The sequence below is a fragment of the Octopus sinensis genome, linkage group LG20 (genome assembly GCF_006345805.1).
Source record: "Octopus sinensis linkage group LG20, ASM634580v1, whole genome shotgun sequence".
Lineage (NCBI taxonomy): Eukaryota > Metazoa > Mollusca > Cephalopoda > Octopoda > Octopodidae > Octopus > Octopus sinensis.
This window is the reverse complement of record NC_043016.1, coordinates 5564042-5585657: the sequence shown is the minus strand read 5'-3', so window position 1 is coordinate 5585657 and position 21616 is coordinate 5564042. Positions and strand designations below refer to the sequence as shown.

The following is a 21616-nucleotide window of genomic DNA, read 5'->3' as shown; positions in this document are numbered from 1 at the left end:
CATGTGTAGATGAGGTACCGGTTACTGGAAACTAAAAAAGTCACTATTGGGCTGTGAAGCCTACAGGAAGCGGATTAAACAATTAGTAATGAGGGCGTTGACCGGATCCATTATCAACAACAAATGGTGGTACGCCCTGAAAAGAGCCATCAAATTTGAGTCAATTAGGTTTAGCTGCCTCGACGAATATCGTCGTACCGTTTCGAAAGGAAGCGACCACCGCAGCACGACGCATAGGGCGCCGGATGAGTCTAAAAGCTGCAGCAGGCCCCTCTCGTCTGCCGTAGTCGCTTCCATTCAATCCGCACCGGAGCCCGTCCGCAGTGGCCCCGGTGTGCGACAGTAGGATCGCAAAGCGTTTTTGCTCCGCGAACGCTTCTTCGCGTATTGACTAGTTTGTTTTCGCCTCTTCTCCCGTTGGAGGAGGAGGAGGCGCACGCGTATACGAACGGCTGCCGACTGGTCGAGCCCTACCCGCTCGCCTCTTTTCGGGCTGCCGATTCCTCTTCTTCTTCTTCCGCACTTCGTTTTCACGTGTTGTGTTGGTGATACCTGGTTGATCCTACCATTAGTCATATGCTTGTCTCAAAGCTTAAGCCATGCAAGTGTAAGTTCATGCCGTAAACGAATGGTGAAACCGCGAATGGCTCAGGAACCGGACCTAATCCTCGGGACCGTATTCTTCCACCGCGAGGAGAGTGGATAACTGTGGCAATTCTAGAGCTAATACATGCAACCGAAGCCGCGATCGCAGGTCGCACCCGGGCGTCGGGCTCGAAAACGACGTTCGGCAGCCGTCGCGTCTTCGCGGCATTGCTGCCATTCGCCACCGGTGTCCGCTCTGATTAACAAAAAATGAAGCGGAAGACATGGTTGACCCTACAAACCACATACTCACACTGAAGACTTTGCTTTCTCCTTTTCTACATTCCCGATTAAACAGGTTCTTTCACTCGCAACATACTTGCTATATACTTCCATCTGTTACGAAACACACTTTGCGACAGGCATTTCTTCTCCATCCTTATTTTCCGTTTCATGTGGAAAATGAAAAAGTCAATTAGCTCGAGACTGGAGATAAACATGCCTGTTGCAATTCCTTTTTCTCTCGTCTTCCATACAACTTCTTTCGCCATATTCAGGGAGGTCGGCGGAACTATCTTAATTACAGATTCGCTCAGCAGTTGTACTCTTCTCGAATGCGACAGCAGGTGTTCTACATAAGCCCAGAATTCAGTCATCTTGGGGCATTGCACAATCGCGTGCAGGACAGTTTCACTGTCCCTCTCACATCTTGCACAAACCGGCGAAAGTGCACACCCATGTCTAAAGAGCTTATCTCGAACCGGTAAAGCTCTTCTGTAACACTGCCAGGCCAGCTCTTCTGTAACACTGCCAGGTAAATCCAGAGGTGCCTAAACCTGAGTGTATGTCTGCGCATTTTTAGCCACGGCATCCCTAATCCACCCTTCAGCAGCTTTTGGCAGCAAATTGAGCGCCTTACAAGAGGTCTGCTCCCCCTCCACAAAAAGCGAAAGAGCATGCGTTCCAGTTTGTTCAGCCACGAATCGGGGCAAGGCACGACGGTCAGGCGGTAAGTGATTACAGAGGCGATAAACACCTCTGCAACCTCCTCCCTCCCTTTCAAGGACAGCTTCCGCTCAGACCAGGTCTGAGTTAGGAGAGCCACCTTTTTCGCCACCTCGCTCCTGTTCTCTATCTGGAGATCTGGACCTAACCAGATTCCAAGCATTTTCACCGGTCCTTCCGTCCAACGTCCTACGTTGCAAGCCGAGTTGCAAGCCGACAGATTTATCCCGGTTGACTTTCGCTCCTGCCACCGCTTCGTAGTCCCTTAAGGCCTCACTCACCCACTGTAGGTGCTCGACTCGGGATACGATGACGGCGATGTCGTCCGCATACGCCGAAGCTGCCTTTCCGCACCCTAGATCTTGCGGAGGAGAGAAGGAGGGGGTGAGAGTGAGAGAGAGGTGAGATAGAGAGTGAGAGAAGGAGAGGGTGAGAGAGAGAGTGAGAGAGATAGATGCCCCATTTTGTGCTTGTTTACATTCTGTGTAAGACAGTGAGAGAGAGAGAGAGTGACGGAGATAGAGTGAGAGAGAGAGGGAGAGAATGAGAGAGAGTGAGAGAGATAGATAGATCCCGCAGTTTGTGTTTGTTTACATTCTGCGTAAGACAGTGAGAGAGAGAGAGATAGTGAGAGAGAGAGGGAGAGAATTAGAGTGAGAGAGAGAGATCCCCCATTTCGTGTTTGTTTACATTCTGCGAAAGACAGTGGGAGAGAGAGAGTAAGATGGAGAGAGAGAGAGTGAGAGAGTGAAAGAGTGAGAGTGATAGTGTGAGAGGGAGGGAGAGAGTGAGAAAGAGTGAGAGTGAGAGAGATAGATCCCCCATTTTGTGTTTGTCTATATTCTGCGTTAGACAGTGAGATAGATAGATAGATAAAGAGAGTGGGAGAGAGAGAGTAAGACAATGAGAAAGAGAGAGGAGGCAAGATATAGCGAGTGAAAGAAATTGATAGACGTGGGAGGGGCTGTGTGATAAGTAATTTGCTTACGAACCGCAGAGTTCTGGTTCTAGTCCCACTGCGTGGAAGATTGGGCAAGTGTCTTCTACTATAGCCTGGCGCCGACCAAAGCCTTGTGAGTGGATTTGGTAGACGGACACTGAAAGAAGCCCGTCGTATATATGTATGTATATATGTATATATATGTGTGTGTGTGTATATGTTTGTATATCTGTGTTTTTCCCCTAAACATCGCTTGATAACTGTTGCGGGTGTTTATGTTGCCCATAACACTAGCGGTGCGGCGAAAGAGACCGATAGGCCTACAAAGAATAAGTCCTGTGGGGGGGGGGTCGATTTGCTCGAATAAAGGCACTGCTGCAGCATGGCCGCAGTCAAATAACTGAAGAAAGTAAAAGAGATTAAACGTTTAAATCGCGCCAGATTTGTATATTCTCTTAACTTCATAATCAAGGGAGAGAACTGAAACATAACAGAGTTAGTTCCCTTTACTATTCAGGATTAGGGGTGGAGGTGGGAGAAAGGTGTTTCTGTTATCCTCAGAAATGTAAACAAATCCACGTGTGTACTTATACCGAAAGATCGCCCTATAACCATTACTTAATAAATAAATCTTTAATAATATTAACAATAGTCATAATAATAATACTGAGCTTGTTTGTTCCTTGTCAAGCCATGAGAGAGAGGGAGATAGAGAGAGTGAGAGAGAGAAAGAGAGAGAGTGAGTGAGAGAGAGAGTAAGAGAGATAGAGAGAGAATGAGATAGATAGAGAGTGAGTGAGAGAGAGTGAGAGAGAGAGTGAGGGAGAGAGGGAGCGAGAGAGAGAGTGAGGGTGAGAGAGAGTGAGGGAGAGAGGGAGAGAGAGAGTGAGGGTGAGAGAGAGTGAGGGAGAGTGAGTGAGATAGAGAGAGACAGAGAATAGGTGAGAGAGAGAGTGAGAGAAAGTGAGAGAATGAGAGAGAGGGAAAGCGAGTGAGAGAGTATTTCTTTATTCACCATAAGGTTGAGAAAAAGGGGACAATACGGGGACAGACAAAACAAACGTTGGGGTCAGGGTATCGAATGAGACGAAACGTATGAATAAACAATTAAAATATATACAATTAAATGAGGATGAGTGATTAACAAAAAAATGAAGCGGAGGACGCGGTTGACCCTACAAACCACATACTCACACTGAAGACTTTGCTTTCTCCTTTTCTACATTCCCGATTAAACAGGTTCTTTCACTCGCAACATATTTCCTATAGACTTCCATCTGTTACGAAACACACTTTGCGACAGGCATTTCTTCTCCAGCCTTATTTTCCGTTTCATGTGGAAAACGAAAAAGTCGATTAGCTCGAGACTGGAGATAAACATGCCTGTTGCAATTCCTTTCACTCTCGTCTTCCATACAACTACCGAAAGAAAACAGGCTCGCTCCTCCTTATTCAGGGAGGTCGGTGGAACGATCTTAATTACAGATTCGCTCGACAGTTGTACTCTTCTCGAATACGACAGCAGGTGTTCGACATAAGCCCAGAGTTCAGTCGCCTTGGGGCATTGCACAATCGCGTGCAGGACAGTTTCACTGTCCCTCTCACATCTCGCACAAACCGGCGAAGGTGCACACCCATGTCTAAAGAGCTTAACTCGAACCGGTAAAGCTCCTCTGTAACAATGCCAGGTCAGGGACTTTTGGTAATTATCCATAGGCCCCGGACAGAACGTTCTTTGGAACTGGCTGGCCCGTTGATCTTCGTCGAAGCCTAGGGTTTCTCCCAGGACATCGTCACACTTTAAACTCTACTAACCCTCTATAGAAGAACGAGGTAGTACCCCCGCCACCGGCGTTGCCCGCACTCTACATGCCACACGCCCAACCTCGATCTACACTTGATCCATGTGTTCAGTTTGGTAAACGTAGTGAACTGTGGAAATAACAGCTTGAAGAACGGAGACCATACCTGCTCACCGTCCAGGTAAAACCAGAGGTGGCTATGTCTGAGCGCATGTCTGCGCATTTTTAGCCACGACATCCCTAACCCACTCTTCAGTGGCTTTTGGCAGCAAATAGAGCGCCTTACAAGAGGTCTGCTGCCCCGCCACAAAAATCGAAAGAGCATGCGTTCTAGCTTGTTCAGCCACGAATCGGGGCAAGGCATTACAGAGGCGATAAACACCTCTGCAACCTCCGCCCTCCCTTTCAAGGACAGCTTCCGCTCAGACCAGGTCTGAGTTAGGAAAGCCACCTTTCTCGCCACCTCGCTCCAATTCTTCTCTATCTGGAGATCTGGACCTAACCAGATTCCTAGCATTTTCACCGTCCCTCTAAGAAGCGCTGCGTTCGCCAACCGACTGGCCCGGACGTGATGGCGTGCCGCCGCCGGGCTCGCGCGGGCCGAGCCGACCGGGTCACCGCCGCCGCTCCGCAACCGACGTCGCAACCACGCCGCGACCGCCCCGCGAGGGAGACGGCAGCCGGACGCGGCCGCAGCGCCAGACGCGAAGGAGAGTGGCGGCAACGGCAAGCCCGGGTCGCGCGCGGAGCTACCGACGACGGCTTCGGCGTCACCGCGCTACCGGAAAAGCACTAATCGACGCGCTAGTTAGCAGGCCGGAGTCTCGTTCGTTATCGGAATCAACCAGACGGATCGCTCCACCAACTAAGAACGGCCATGCACCACCACCCACCGAATCGAGAAAGAACTATCCATCTGTCAATCCTACCGGTGTCCGGACCGGGTGAGTTTTCCCGTGTTGAGTCAAATTTCTGTTTTGCAACGATACTCCCCTCGGAACCAACTATGGTTTCCCGCGCAGGCTCCCCGCCGGGTCATCGAAGCGAACGCCGGCGGAGCGCCAGTCGGTATCTGATCGTCTTCGAACCTCGTGGCTCCCGTGCGCGCAGCACCGACCCGCGCGACGACGAGGCCGCGCAGGCGTGAAACTGGACGACACATGCGGGCGAAGACAGGCGCAGGGCGGCGGCCGACGCGGCGGCGACGCGAGCAGAGCTCCGCGGCCCGACCGCGCACGCACCGGCGAATAGGGTCGGGAGTGCGAACGGACGACCGAAGCGGACGCGCCAGAAGCACGCCTACGACGGCGCCGTCGCCCCGAACGTGCTGGGGCACGTTTTCGATACCCGAATTCCGACTACGAGCTTTTCAAACGCAACAATTTTAATATACGCTACCGGAGCTGGCACCACGGCTGATGGCACCTGACTTGCCCTCCAGTCGATCCTCGTTAACGGATTTGAAGTGTACTCATTCTGATCGCGGGGCCTCAACAGAGTCCCGCTTCGTTATTTTTCGTCACTACCTCCCCGTGCCGGGAGTGAGTAATTTGCGCGCCTGCTGCCTTCCTTGGATGAGGTAGCCGTTTCGCATGCTCCCTCTCCGGAATCGAACCCTGATTCCCCGTTACCCGTTGCCACCACGGTCAGCACTGACCGGGCCGTCGACAGTTGATAGGGCGGACTCGCGGGGGACCCGTCGCGCGAAGGCTAGTGCGATACTAGCCCGTGCGATCGTACTGACAGTTATCCAGAGTCACCAAAATCGAAGGGCGTGAAGCCGCCGCACGCCTAGGATCCGCGCGCTGAAGGCGCGGCAGCTGCGTCGGTCTCAGTCTAATATTTGCGCCGCGCTCCAATGCGGAAGGCCGACCGTATCGTCGCGACCGGAAGGTTCGAGCGTATCGTAATTGTATATATTTTAATTGTTTGTTTATTCATATGTTTCGTCTCATTCGATACCCTGACCCCAACGTTTGTTTTGTCCCCTCTTTTTCTCAACCTTATGGTGAATAAAGAAATACTCTATCTCACCCTCTCTCTCACTCTCTTTCTCTCACACTCGCTCACTATCTCTCACTTTCTCTCTCTATCACTCTCTCTCTGATTCTCTGTCTCACTCTATCTCACTCTCTCGCTCTCACTCTCTCTCACTCACTCTCTCTCTCTCAATTTCTAACTCACACTCTCTCTCCTCACTCTCTCTCTCCTCTCTCTCTCTCTCTCTCTCCTCACTCTCTCTCTCCTCACTCTCTCTCTCCTCACTCTCTCTCTCCTCACTCTCTCTCTCTCACTCTTTCTCATTCATTCTCGCTATCACTCACTCTCCTTCTCTCTCATTCTCTATCTCACTCTCTTTCTCTCACACACACACTCTCTCTCCCCCCTCTCTCTCTGTCTCTCTCGGTCGGACTCTTATCGGTCGTGTTTTCTTTGCTCCGCAGTGAAAGATTGTTTTTGTGCTGAAAATTGTGAAAATTTGCTGTTTTGTCGGCGAGACCACTTCTCTTCTGCTGTTGAAACAGAGTATTGCGTTGTTTCCCCCTGTTTTCCCCTTGTTTCAAGGGGGACGCGCGAAAGACATGAATTTGTCACCAATTTCTTCCGAGTCCAAGGAAATCTTTGAAAATTTGTTTGAAGGCATAAAGGCGAATATGTGGGAGGAGGGCGGTAAAGATATAGAGGCGAATATGTGGGAGGAGGAAGGTAAAGGTATAGAGGCGTCGCACGCGCTCGTTACAAAGGCAGACAACAAAATGTCTAGCGAGGAAAAGTCAAAAATTAATTTTGCGAGTGCAGCAACTCGCCCCTGTGAAAATATAGTCATAAACAAAGAAGATTTAAATAAATTCCAAGGACTACTAAAAAAAGAAGGTGATAATGTGAAGTTGCTCCCTCCCAGTGAATTAATTTACGCGACGGAGAGAAAAACTGATATATAAAACATATGTAAAAACTAAAAAAAATTGATTTCGTACCGAGGAAAGCGATAGAAAAATTATTGAGGCCGATATGGCAACAAACAAGCTATATAACGAGGGGTAGTCGCTTCGGCACTGTAGAGGTGCGTTTCCCTAGCGAAGAAAAAGCTAGGGAAAATTCAACAATGACATTGAAGTCGGAAGAAGTAATTCTCCTGCCGACTTACATAGGAAAGAGAACTTCAAAAATCACGGTCACTGATATACCACCCGAAATAGATGTGGCCTGGGTGATAGCCGCTATTCTCATAGGCAAAGAAGAAGAAATTTCAATTCTTCAATCTAAGAGATATCACCACATGAACTGGGTTGGACAAGATTTAGAGCTTGTCATCCAAGCAAACCCCTCAGACTTAGAAAAAATGCCCAGTTCCCTTACAATTGGAGAAAATACCAGCCTGATGGTGATAGTCGAGGGGAGAAAGCCCAGATGTTACAAATGTGGCGAGAAAGGCCACATAAGGTCGAGCTGTAAGAAGAAGACAGTCAAAGAAAACGCAACAGAAGAGGCAAGCACGACGCCGAGGACAACGACCACACCGCTAGAAATAACAGCCACGTCGTGCACACCAATTGCCGACAGCGGGAGAAAACACAAACAATAACCAGGAGTGGGTCACCGTGGAACCTTCAAAAAGATGGAAACGGAAAAACCCACCCTCTTCGGATACACAGGACTATGCTCCAAGACAGACAAGCACACCCACACCCACAAATACAGTCGCAAACACACACGTAGCCAAAAAACACACACACTGGAAAAGGCACACACAAACACACATACACCTACCACAAGCACACACACCTACAAACACCGACGCTTCTACAAGAACACACACACACCCACAAGCACACACACACACCACAATCGCCTAATATAAAAAAGAGAAACACCTTCACGGCGATGAACAAAAATAATAAACTATTAAGAGACCAAATTGTTTTAATGAAATCGGCGAAAAAATATATCGCAACAGATGTAAATAGTATTATTCTTGAAAATGTCGAATTTTATACCATTTCGAACTAAAAAAATCTTTTGCGGAGGACGTCGGCCCGTTACAGATGAACTTTTCGAGCTATCTCTACAGACAATTCGCGAAAAAAAATGACCTCGCAAACCACAACGCTCACAGACAGAAAAGAGGAGGGTGAAACTACACCCTCTCTCCCGTTAAAACAATAAGTTTTAAACATTCGACTAATTTTTCACATTCTCGTTTAAACTCGGTTGTTTAAATATTCGCGGCCTGGGGTCGTATTGGAAGCAAGGCTGCCTACATCGTTTGGATGTAGTGGTAATTACCGAATCCAGACTGAGTGGGCTGCAGGCTTTTTAACCCCTTCTAAACGGCTACGAGAAATACGTTTCTCCCTGTCGACCTGGAGGGGGCGGATGAGTGGCAGTGCTGACCAGAAAAAAACTGGATTTATAGATCCGGAAGGCAGGTTGGTCGTTTGGGATGTGACGGATAGCAGTCGTAAAGTGTTCAGGCTGGTCGCTGTCTATGCTCCCTGCGAAGGAAAAGCCGGGCAGAAAGATTACTTCAAAAGCCTAGAGAATTTTATCGGCACGTCGAACACGTTAGTATTGCTAGGTGACTTCAATATAATTTGCGATGCACGCGTAGATTATGTTGGCTCGAGAAAGAATTGGAGGGGATTACCTCACCTCAACGATCTGCTAAGTCGTTTCGAGTTGGCAGATCGATTAAGACTGGACAACCCAGACGTTCCAGCGTGGTCCTGGGCAAGAAACGACGGGTCGTCCAGATCTTACATAGATAGAATCATAACTACAAGGAAAGATAAGAAAATACTTTGCTGTCCACAACACCATATCGTCAGCTACAGCGGTCACAAATTAGTGACCTGTACGCTCGATATAGATAGCATGTGTAAACGAGGTACCGGTTACTGGAAGGTAAAAAAACGTCACTATTGGGCTGTGAAGCCTACAGGAATCGGATTAAACAATTAGTAATGTTGGCGTTAACCAACTATTATCAACAACAAATGGTGGTACGCCCTGAAAAGAGCCATCAAATTTGAGTCAATTAGGTTTAGCAAAGAACTAGCTAGTGCTAGAAACAAAGTAGAAAAGGAACTAGTTAAGGCAATAGATGAGGCAATGGGGTCAGGCAGGTATCGAAAGTGTTAGCGGCGAGGTTGGCACTGAACCAACATCTCAAAGCTAAACATGAAGGGTGCATTGTCAGGGCTAAGATCCGTGCAATGAGACAGGAAGGGATCAACGCAGCCGGATGGGCCCGGGTGGTAGAGTGCCAGCGTGGCAACAATTCAACCATTCGATCTTTGACGGACCCAAATGGTCGATCAGTAAACGAACCCGTGGAGATGTGCAAGGTGTTTCACGATCATTTCGCCCAGCTATTCGGGAGGATCGGCGGACTGGAGCGCGGGGAGAAGCTCGCAGACTTCCTAGCCGGTTCGCCACGTCTATCGAGGCCAGATGCGGAATCTTGTGAGGCACCGATCACAGCCAAGGAAGTCGAGGATGTGTTGGTAGACTGTTGCGGGGACAAATCGCCGGGACTCGATGGTCTGCCTCACGAACTCTATAGTAGCATGCCAGACTTGTTTGAGCACCAACTTGCATGCGTGTACACCAACTGGCAGCAGAACGGGAGAATTCCTAAGTTTGTGAGCGTTAAGAAAGGACCCAAACAAGGGGGATTCCATTGATAATTTTCGGCCCATCACTCTGCTTAACGCAGAGTTGAAGATTTTGGCCAAGATCTTAGCAAAAAGGTTGGCGCGGGTCGTGGGTGAACTTGTTGGCGAGGCGCAAACTTGCGCCATCCCTGGAAGGAGCATCCACGACAATCTCCACTCTCTACGCTATGCCTTAGAAAACGTAAATAGGATTCCTGGCAAGGGTGGGGCTGTGGTCCATTTGGACCAATCGAAAGCTTTGATAAGGTGGACCATCAGTATCTGGCGGCGGTCCTCGCGGCGGCTGGCTTCGGCCCGACCTTCCGCGAATGGATCAAAGCTTTATACAGCAATATCGAATCGGTAGTTCGGGTGAACAGTTTCTTTTCGGAGCCGTTCCGCATTGAACGTTCAGTACGTCAAAAGTGCCCTCTCTCCCCGCTTCTCTACGTTTTGGCCCTCAAGCCGTTGCTGAGGAGGTTGGAAACTATGAGGGGCACTCCGCGAGATCTAGGGTGCGGAAAGTCAGCTTCGGCGTATGCGGACGACATCACCGTCATCGTATCCCGAGTCGAGCACCTACAGAGGGTGGGTGAGGCCATAAGGGATTACCAAGCGGTGGCAGGAGCGAAAGTCAACCGGGATAAATCGGTCGACTTGCAACTCGGCACCTGGAGGGGCAAGTCGATGTCTTCCGACAACGTCGTAGGACGTTGGACGGAAGGGCCGGTGAAAATGCTTGGAATTTGGTTAGGTCCAGATCTCCAGATAGAGAAGAATTGGAGCGAGGTGGCGAGAAAGGTGGCTCTCCTAACTCAGACCTGGTCTGAGCGGAAGCTGTCCTTGAAAGGGAGGGCGAAGGTTGCAGAGGTGTTTATCGCCTCTGTAATCACTTACCGCCTGACCGTCGTGCCTTGCCCCGATTCGTGGCTGAACAAGCTGGAACGCATGCTCTTTCGATTTTTGTGGAGGGGCAGCAGACCTCTTGTAAGGCGCTCTATTTGCTGCCAAAAGCCGCTGAAGAGTGGGTTAGGGATGCCGTGGCTTTATTCAGATATTTTATTAGCTGCTTCAATTGCAGAGGAATAACTTATTGGATGAAAAAGTTATCTGTGACCTGACTACTTTTCAAACTTTCTCAACTATGCTTTCTCAATATGATGATGCAATACTTACAATATAATGAAGTCAAACAGATAGTGAGAAATCGAGAAATTAGAAATTACTCATTTTATCCCGGTTACTAATTTTGCCAACCAAAGTGTTTTGGATCTAGTGCTAAGCAATCATGCTAACACTATCCATAATATCACAGTGGAAAGAACGCCCTGTCCGATTTGTAACCTCAATCTTCAGCATAACACAAGTGCACCCATTTGATAACATGAATTTACACAAGTCAAACTGGAGTGCGATCACTCAAGACTTATGGCAAATGGACTGGTCCTTCGCTCTTGCACAAACGCATGGCAACTATTTGAGGGCACAGTCACCCTCATATGCTCAAAACACACACCCTCACGACTCATAAATAACAGGCTATGCAGGATTCTAAAACATAGAAAAGCGCTCATCAGGAGAATAAGAAGAATAAACCGAAAAATCAATACACTAAAATACCACCATCGGCATCACCTCCAATCGAGAACATTAACAGCTGCAGGACTGTATAAGAACCGTCATAAACGACCGAGGAGCTCCAGAGAATAAATCCTAAAGTTTTTACTCCTTTGCAAAAACACATAGGACCACAGTTTCCTCTATTGGCCCAATGGTTGACGGAAGCGGTATCCTTCACAGCGATGTCAAAGACATGGCTGACATTCTGCAAAGTCAATACTGCTCTGTTTACAGTGACCTAATTCAGTTGACTCAAGCTGCTTTGCTTCTTTGAATTCTCAACATGTCGTTTCCGACATAACCTTCAGCGCTACTGACATCTCAACAAGCAATAAAAGAAATCAAACCTGATTCAGCAGTGGGTCCTGACAGGTTCCCTGCTAGAGTGCTAAAGGAATGCAGAGAGCAACTTGCGGCTCCTCTTGCAAATCTCTGGAGGAAATCACTGGATACCAGTCTTATCCCTCAAAAACCTTCTCTCCCAGTCAGTCGTTCCTATCTTTAAAAAGGGAATAAAACGCTTCAAGTAAGCTACCGTCCAATCTTACTCACCTCATATGTATGTGAGAGACTGTTGAGATCAAGAATAACAGACTTCCTAGAGCAAAATCATATTCTAAATTGTAACCCGCATGGCTTTCGTGGTGGGAAGGACAGCTTCTCCACCATTTTGATGACATCTTAAATGCACTGAGGGCTCCAACGACGATGTCATATCAAGGCCTTTGACAGAGTCGACAACAATATACTGTTAAGGAAACTATCCAATGCTACTTCAATGGATTAGGTATTTCCTAACAAACAGGACCCAGTTGATGGCATCCACTCAAGACCAGCAAAAGTCGTCAGCTGAGCCCGGCAGTGTAGTGTGCTGGGTCCACTTCTTTTTAAGAGGGCACATTCCAACAACCATCGGGAAACCTACTTGAACCGTCGGATAATATCAGAGACATAGGTGTAACTGTCGACAGCAACCTAAGCTGGAGTGTGCACATCAACAAAAAATGTTGCTCGCAGAATGTACTCATGGATCCTCAGAACTTTTCAATCTAGGGATCATGAAATCATCCTTCTCTTCTTCACATTCACTAGGCCCCCACCTCAAATACTACTGTCCATTGTGGACCCCTAAAAAAAAGACAAGACATAATGAACATCAATCACTAAAAAAATAAATGGAATGAAGGGACTTGATTTGAAACAGCTGAAATCCTATTCCCTTCCACGCCGCCGTGAGCGATACATTATTTGCACCATGTGGAAAATATTCCGCCAATATTATCCAAATTATATCGGTATTGTGTCTACAGTTCACCCTAGTGCAATGTGTCCCCTACAAGAGTAAAGATCACATCACATAAGATCATTGCGACATAGTTTCTTCACTGCAAATGGTCCTGTTCTTTTCAATGTTATCCCAAAAGAAATTAATGTTAAAAAGACCTCACAACTTTCAAACAGTACTTGGACAAATTTATATTGAATTCATTTATTTTGTTCATTAAGACCGTTAATTGAAACGCCCAATGAAATAAATCCTTTTTTTAAAGGTGTATCCTTCAACTAGTTTTGATTATATCGCTATTACTATTCCATTTTAACAATACTGTCCGACGATCGGGAACGTGAAACTCTAACAGCTTTTGTTATATTTCTGCTGCTTTTAAATAAAGCATATTACTCTACGTCTGGTATTTGAGTACTCTTGAGTACTCTTGTTTCACTCTTGTTTGTGAAACAAGGTGGAGAAAAGAGTAGCTCATCCCAGCGCCTAATGATAGTTACCTGCCGCGTAAAACCCACCAATTTGAAACTAAAAAAGGCAAGTATTCCCTGATTGCAAATTAAAAGCAAAATACAAAAAATATATGTATAATAACAAAAATAAAACGTCCACCTTTTATAACAAGTCGACTCTCGGTTACTCGTTGGTTCAGTGTGTATTCCAGTCAGTTCTATCCAGATGTCCATTCCAGTATCACTCATGATGGTGTCAAGCCTCTCTTGCCACTGATCATTCCGAGCATGATGTCCTTCTCCAGGGATTTTCTCTGCATAATATAACCGAAATATGCCAATCTATGCTTGGTGATCCTAGCTTCTAGCGACATTTTCGGCCCGATCTGCTTGGTGAGCCTCGCTGTCCATGGAATCCAATTGGTTATACGTAATTTATCAGTTAAATTTTAACTACGTCAACAACTTTGGTTAAATTGACATAACTTATGTGAATAATCATAAAAGTGGGGGGACTAAGTATCTACATATGCAGGCTGGCGAAGAAACCTATTTCGTAGTTCTGAGCGCACCTCGGGCGGGCCCAGCTGGAAGCAATCCATGGACCCCGGCCTGAAAGTTCTCCCAAACAGACTGCTTAGCTTTAACAGTTTTAACTGTGCAATTTATGCGCTTCTAAAATTGTGGCAGTGTCCTCTATGTCTAAGAGGACAGCTACCACTAGCCAGCATATACTGAGTTCAGGTGGCACTTGCTATATTTTTAATTTTGTAACGCGCCGACCAAGGTATGTCGGCACGAGCAGCAAATCCTCAGTTTTTAAGGGTACTGTGGAATGCTGCTTTGCGTTCTTTTCAGTTGGGAAGCGAACTTCTACAGTTCCAAATCGTTTCCTCGCTTCCCCTTGGTTACATATTATTTCTTTGGTTACATATTATTTCTCCAACTGCTGTGGCGTTGCCCCTTCTACTTTTTTGTGTTTTATGTTGAAAATTTTATCGAAAATTTGGTCCTTTTGTTTGTTTGATATAGCAGTTGTTGTGCAGTGTTAAGGAAGACGTTGTTTCCATCTTTCCTTAACAAATCCTTTGCATTTTTAATATCGTCCATTGTGACATCGATTTCCTCCGAGCAGTGGCAGATGCCAAAACAAACAAACAACATTTAAAGCTTCAGCTCCAAGAACGCTAGGGCAAGAGTAAAATAACAAACGGAGTGGCAGTGAGTGACAGTCAAAGGTGGCTAATTGCAGGAAAACTGTTGTGAGCTCTGTATTCACTTGTATTTTAAGTAGAGACCCTCCAAAACTCGTAGTTTCATTTAAAATACAGTTCTGCTATACTGACCGTTCATCTGTATGATCCCTTGGGTAAATATAAATTGTCATTGATTTTAAGATTATATATATATCCAAGAGATCACTAAATACTCAAAAGTTTTCAGGATACAAAATTTGTCACAAATAAGTTCTAAAACACAACAAATTTGAGTTCGCAATAATTATTAATAAGATTATATTTGCCAAACAAATTACTAAAGTGTCAAATGTTTTCAGGATACAAAATGTCAAAATATTGCAAAAGAGCAAATTGGAATTTGCAATTATTTTCACATTTTTATGTTTAGACGTCATCTGAAAACTTTTCTGACAAGTGATAATTTAACTGATTTAATTAGCAATTTTGTTCACATTGCTTTTTTGCAATATTTTTCTGACTTATGTGCAATATTTTGACACAATTCGTATCCGTAAAAGTTTTTGACACCTTGATAAATATAATCTTAATCAGTTAAATTTTTACTCAAGTCACAAAAGTTTTCAAATAAGAAAAAGTGAAAATTGCTAATTAAATTTCTTGTTTTTTAGTACTTATATGCATTATTTTGACACATTTTCTATCCTGTAAAGTTTCAGTAAACATTTATCCAAGTCACGGGATCAATTAGGTCACGATAGTTTCCAGAAATCAAAATGTGTTAAAATATTGCAAATAAGCATAAAAAGTGAAGAAAATTACAAATTTTATTTTGTTTTTTAGTAATATTTGAAATATTTTGGCACATTTTGTATTTTCAAATCTTTTGACATTTTTCTGATTGATGTGATAAATATAATCTTTTCTTCTTTCAGTTAACTTCTGATTCAAGTCACAAAGTCACAATAAGCATAAGAAAGTGAACAATATTGCTAATACAAATTTATTGTTTTTTAATACTCATTTACAAAATTTTGAGACATTTTGTATCTTGAATTCTCAGGGCAATAACGTGACCTTTTTAATAAATAAAATCTAATATCAGATAAATTATAGTTACATATCAGATAAATTATAATTACCAAAGAGATTACTCAAGTGACGACATACAAATTTGTTGTTTTCAGGATACAAAATGCGTCGAAATATTGCAAATAAGTACTAAATTAAAATTTGCAATAATGTTTACTTTTTAATGATGATTTGAAGTATTTTGACGCATTTTGTTATCTGAAAACTTTAATAAAATTTGTTAATATAATTTTTCAAAGAGTTCACTAAAGTGTCATTGAAAATATAATTACCCAAAAGATTACTCAAATGAAAAAATATTGCTACTTGAAATGTATTGTTTTAACACATTTTTGTGATGACCTTTCATAGTTATATTGATGACAAAATATTGCAAATTATTGTGAATAAGCATAGAAAAGTGAACAAAATTGCAAATTATAATCTTTTTTTTTTAGTACTTATTTGCAATATATTGACATGTTTCGTACCATGAAAACGTCTGTCACTTTTTACTTTTCAATAGTTATTTGCCCAAAGGATGACTAAAGTAACAGTAGATTTAAGGATAGGGCATAAATCTACTTTACATGAGTTATAAATTAACTCATATATATATATCCAAGATTCTCAAAAGTTTTCATGCTACAACTGTGTCAAAATATCAAAATATCAAAAGTTTTTAAGATGCCTAATGTGTTAAAATATTGCAAATATGTACTAAAAAACAATAAATTGGAATTTGCAATCTTGTTCACATTGTTAGACATTTTTTATCTGAAAACTTATTTAGTACTTATTTGCAACATTTTAACGCATTTTCTATCCTGAAAACTTTGACATTTTTGTGATCTACATGAGCAATTTAATATTATCTATGAGTTAACCTATGGTTACAAAAGAGATCATTCAAATCACGAAATTTTTCCGATAAAATATATCAAAATATTGCAAATAAGCATGAAAATGTGAACCTGAACAAAATCAGTTAATATTAATTACCTAAGAAATTTTTTTACTTCACAAAAGATTTCAGAAAACAAAATATTTAAATATAAGAAATAAACATGAAAAAGCAAAATTGCTATTTCAAATTTATTGTCTTTTAGTACTCATTTGCAATATCTTGAAACATTTTTTTGAAAATCTTTTGCCACTCTAGTGATCTGTTCGTTAAATATAATCTTATTATTTATCATATAACTTATAATTACCAAAGAGATTACCCAAGTGACAAAATTTGAGTTAGCAATTTTGTTCACGTTCTTATGCTTATTTCCAATATTTTGACATTTATTATCTGAAAATTTTTGTGACTTGTGTGATCTGTTAAATATAAATTTACTGATTGATGATAAGGATATATTTATCGAAGACATCACGAAAATATCAAAAGTTTTCAAGATGCCTAATGTGTTAAAATATTGAAAATATTGCAAATCTCTTGGTTAAATATAAATTTACTGATTGATGATAACATGTCACAAGTTTTCGAGATACCTAATGTATCTTGCAAATAAGTACTAAAAAAACAATAAATTGGAATTTGCAATCTTGTTCACATTGTTAGACATTTTTTATCTGAAAAATTTGTGACGAGTAATTTCTTCGGTTTAGTGATTCATGATAATCTATATTTATTAGTCATCAGAAAAATATCAATACTTCGTCACATTCTGTTTACTGAAATATTTTGACATTTTGTGACTTGTGTGATCTTAAATATAAATTTCTTCGGTAACTATAAGTTTAGTGATTCATTCATAGTGATCTATATTTATTAGTCATCAGAAAAATATCAATACTTTGTCACATTCTGTTTACTGAAATATTTTGACATTTTTGTGATGTCTTGTAAGACATCACAAAAATGTCAAAATATTAGGTGAAAAATTTTGACAAAATATTACAAATAAGCATAAAAATGTGAACATGAACAAAATCAGGTAACTATTATTTACCTAAGAAATTTCTTATTACACAAAGATTTCAGAAAACAAAATATCTTCAAACATTTTGTATCATGAAATTACGAAAGACAAAAGTGACAAAAGTTTTCCAAAAAATTTCTGAAAAGCATAAAAAAGTAAACAAAATTGCAAATACAAATTTTAATTTTAGTACTCATGTGGAAAAAGTGTTCACTATACAAATAAAAGTAATAAAGTGATATTGCTCATTAAATTTATTGTTATTAAATTTATCACAAAACATTTTAACACATTTTTTATCCTGAAGATGACTGAAAACTATATTGATGACAAAAGATTGCAAAATATTGCAAATAAACATAGAAAAGTGAACAAAATTGCAAATTACAATCTTTTTTTTTTAGTACTTATTTGCAATATATTGACATATTTGGTATCAGGAAAACGTCTGTCACTTGGGTGATCTCTTTGATTATTGTAATCTTATCAATCAGTAAACTTATATTCATCCAAGAGTTTACTCAATTCACAAAAGTTTCAAAAAAAAAAATTTGTCAATATACTGCAAAAAATCATAACAATGTGAAGAAAATGTGTCAAAATATTGCAAATAATTACTGAAATGCAACAAAATTGAAATTTGCAATTTTTTTTACTATTTCATGTTTATTTGCCCAAGAGATAAATAAAGTCACAGTAGATTTATGGATAGGGCATAAATATATGCCCTATCAATAACTCTACTGTTATATCCGAGATTCTCAAAAGTTTTCATGATACACATATGTCAAAATATTGCACGTGAATACTAAAAAGCATCAAATTTAAGTTAGCAATTTTGTTCACGTTCTTATGCTTATTTCCAATATTTTGACATTTTTTATCTGAAAATTAACAATATTTTGTCACATTCTTTTGACATTTTTGTGGTATCTTAAAATTTATGAGGTTTTCAGGTAAAAAATGCGTCAAAATATTGCAAATAAAGAAAAAATTGCAAATTCCAATATGTTGTTTTATACATTTTTGCAACATTTTGACGCATTTTCTATCCTGAAAACTTTGACATTTTAGTGATCTACATGAGCAATTTAATATTATCTATGGTTACAAAAGAGATCATTCAAATCACGAAATTTTTCAGATAAAATATGTCAAAATATTACAAATAAGCATGAAAATGTGTACATAAACAAAATCAGTTAACTATTAATTACCTAACAAATTTTTAAATATAAGAAATAAACATGAAAAAGCAAAATTGCTATTTTAAATTTATTGTCGAAGCCTAGGGTTTCTCCCAGGACGTCGTCACACTTACACTCTACTAACCCTCTATAGAAGAACGAGGTAGTACCCCCGCCCACGGCGTTGCCCGCTCTCTACATGCCACACGCCCACCCTCGATCTACACTTGATCCATGGGTTCAGTTTGGTAAACGATGTGAACTGTGGAAATAACAGCTTGAAGAACGGAGACCATACCTGCTCACCGTCCAGGTAAAACCAGAGGTGGCTATGTCTGAGCGCATGTCTGCGCATTTTTAGCCACGACATCCCTAACCCACTCTTCAGTGGCTTTTGGCAGCAAATAGAGCGCCTTACAAGAGCATGCGTTCTAGCCACGAATCGGAGCAAGGCGATAAACACCTCTGCAACCTCCGCCCTCCCTTTCAAGGACAGCTTCCGCTCAGACCAGGTCTGAGTTAGGAGAGCCACCTTTCTCGCCACCTCGCTCCAATTCTTCTCTATCTGGAGATCTGGACCTAACCAGATTCCTAGCATTTTCACCGTCCCTCTAAGAAGCGCTGCGTTCGCCAACCGACTGGCCCGGACGCGATGGCGTGCCGCCGCCGGGCTCACGCGGGCCGAGCCAACCGGGTCACCGCCGCCGCTCCACAGCCGCCGCTCCACAGGCGACTCCGCAACCACGCTGCGACCGCCCCGCGAGGCGGACGGCAGCCGGACGCGAAGGAGAGCGGCGACGATCCAAGAATTTCACTTCTAACGTCGCAATACGAGTGGCCCCGATCGCTCCCTTCGATCATTGCCTCGTCGGAGACCGACGGATGACGCGCTGACGAGGCCATTTTCCATCATTCCATGCTTTTCGTATGCAAACCGGTGGTGCTCGCTCTGAGCACTCTAATTTTTTAGCAGAGTAACTTCGGAGGAACCGTGCGGGCCGAAACGGTGGACGCGTTACTACCGCTAAAACGCGAACGGCGACGACGCTCAACGACGCGCCTGCCTCGTAGCTCCCGTGCGCGCAGCACCGACCCGCGCGACGACTAGGCCGCGCAGGCGTGAAACCGGACGACACATGTGGGCAAAGACAGGTGCAGGGCGGCGGCGACGCGAGCATAGCTCCGCGGCCCGACCTCGCATGCACCGGCGAATAGGGTCGGAAGTGCGAACGGACGACCGAAGCGGACGCGCCAGAAGCGCGCCTGCGACGGCGCCGTCGCCCCGAACGTGCTGGGGCACGTTTTCGAGACCCGAATTCCGACTACGAGCTTTTCAAACGCAACAAATTTAATATACCCCACCGGAGCTGGAATTACCACGGCTGCTGGCACCAGACTTGCCCTCCAGTCGATCCTCGTTAACGGATTTGAAGTGTACTCATACCGGTCGCGGGGCCTCGACACTACCTCCCCGTAATTTGCGCGCCTGCTGCCTTCCTTGGATGTGGTAGCCGTGTCGCATACTCCCTCTCCGAAATCGAACCCTGATTCCCTGTTACCCGTTGCCACCACGGTTAGCACTGAGCGGGCCGTCGGCAGTTGATAGGGCAGATTCGCGGGGGACCCGTCGCGCAAAGGCTAGTGCGATACTAGCCCGTGCGATCGTACTTACAGTTATCCAGAGTAACCAAAATCGAAGTGCGTGAAGCCACCGCACGCCTAGGACCCGCGCGCGGAAGGCGCGGCGGCTGCTGCGACGGCCCGTACACGTCGGTCTCAGTCTAATATTTGCGCCGCGACCAATGCGGAAGGCCGACCGTATCGTCGCGACCGGAAGGGACGAGCGCGGGTGTGCCGCCCCGGACCGGCCGAGCGGACACCGGCGGTGAACGGCGGCGATGCCGCGAAGCCGGCTGCCGAACGCCGTTTTCGAGCCCGACGCCTGGGTGTGACCTGCGATCGCGGCTTCGGTTGCATGTATTAGCTCTAGAATTGCCACTGTTATCCACTCTCCTCACGGTGGAAGAATACGGTCCCGAGGATTAGGTCCGGTTCCTGAGTCATTCGCGGTTTCACCATTCGTTTACGGCATGAACTTACACTTGCATGGCTTAAGCTTTGAGACAAGCATGACTAATAGTAGGATCAACCAGGTATCACCGACACAACACGTGAAAACGAAGTGCGGAGTGCGGAGTGCGGCGGCGGCAGCTCGGGAAGCCGCCGCCGAGCGGAAGAAGAAGAGGAATCGGCAGCCCGAAAACAGGCGAGCGGGTAGGGCTCGACCGGTCGGTAGCCGTTCGTATACGCGCGCGCCTCCTCCTCCGACGGGAGAATAGGCGAAAACAAACGAGTCAATGCGCGGAGAAACGTTCGTGAAGCAAAAACGGTTTGCGATCCTACTGTCACACACCGGTGCCGCTGCGGAGGGGCTCCGGTGCGGGTCGAATGGAAGCGACTACGGCGGAGGAGGAGGACGGCAGGCGAGAGGGGCAGCGGTGAGGGGTGGGCCTGCTGCAGCTTTTAGACTCATCCGGCGCCCTATGCGTCGTTCTGCGGTGGTCTCCACCTTTCCAAACGGCTGCGACGAATTGCGTCCGGATTGCGGTCAACGAGCGAGTGCGCTGACGGTGGTCGCCATGAATACGACGACAACAACGACACGCGCTAAGGCAGTGATGCCGGGAAAAGAAGAAGAAGAAACGGTACAACGATATTCGTCGAGGCAGCTAAACCTAATTGACTCAAATTTGATGGCTCCTTTCAGGGCGTACCACCATTTGTCGTTGATAATGGATCCGGTCAACGCCCTCATTACTAATTATTTAATCCTGTAGGCTTCACAGCGCAATAGTGACTTTTTTAGTTTCCAGTAACCGGTACCT

General features: G+C 44.4%; 2 long non-coding RNA genes across 2 annotated transcripts; one reads left to right on the top strand and one right to left on the bottom strand.

Moving 5' to 3' along the window:
* Positions 1-5943: 5943 nt before the first annotated feature.
* LOC118767261 lies at positions 5944-19835 on the bottom strand. The gene is made up of 3 exons (XR_005003166.1): positions 19821-19835; positions 19431-19452; positions 5944-6123 (listed from the first exon to the last, which is right to left on the bottom strand). It is a non-coding gene; the product is annotated as an uncharacterized LOC118767261 (long non-coding RNA).
* Positions 6143-20589, top strand: LOC118767262. Its single transcript, XR_005003167.1, has 3 exons — positions 6143-6156; positions 11790-11793; positions 20471-20589. It is a non-coding gene; the product is annotated as an uncharacterized LOC118767262 (long non-coding RNA).
* Positions 20590-21616: the final 1027 nt, after the last annotated feature.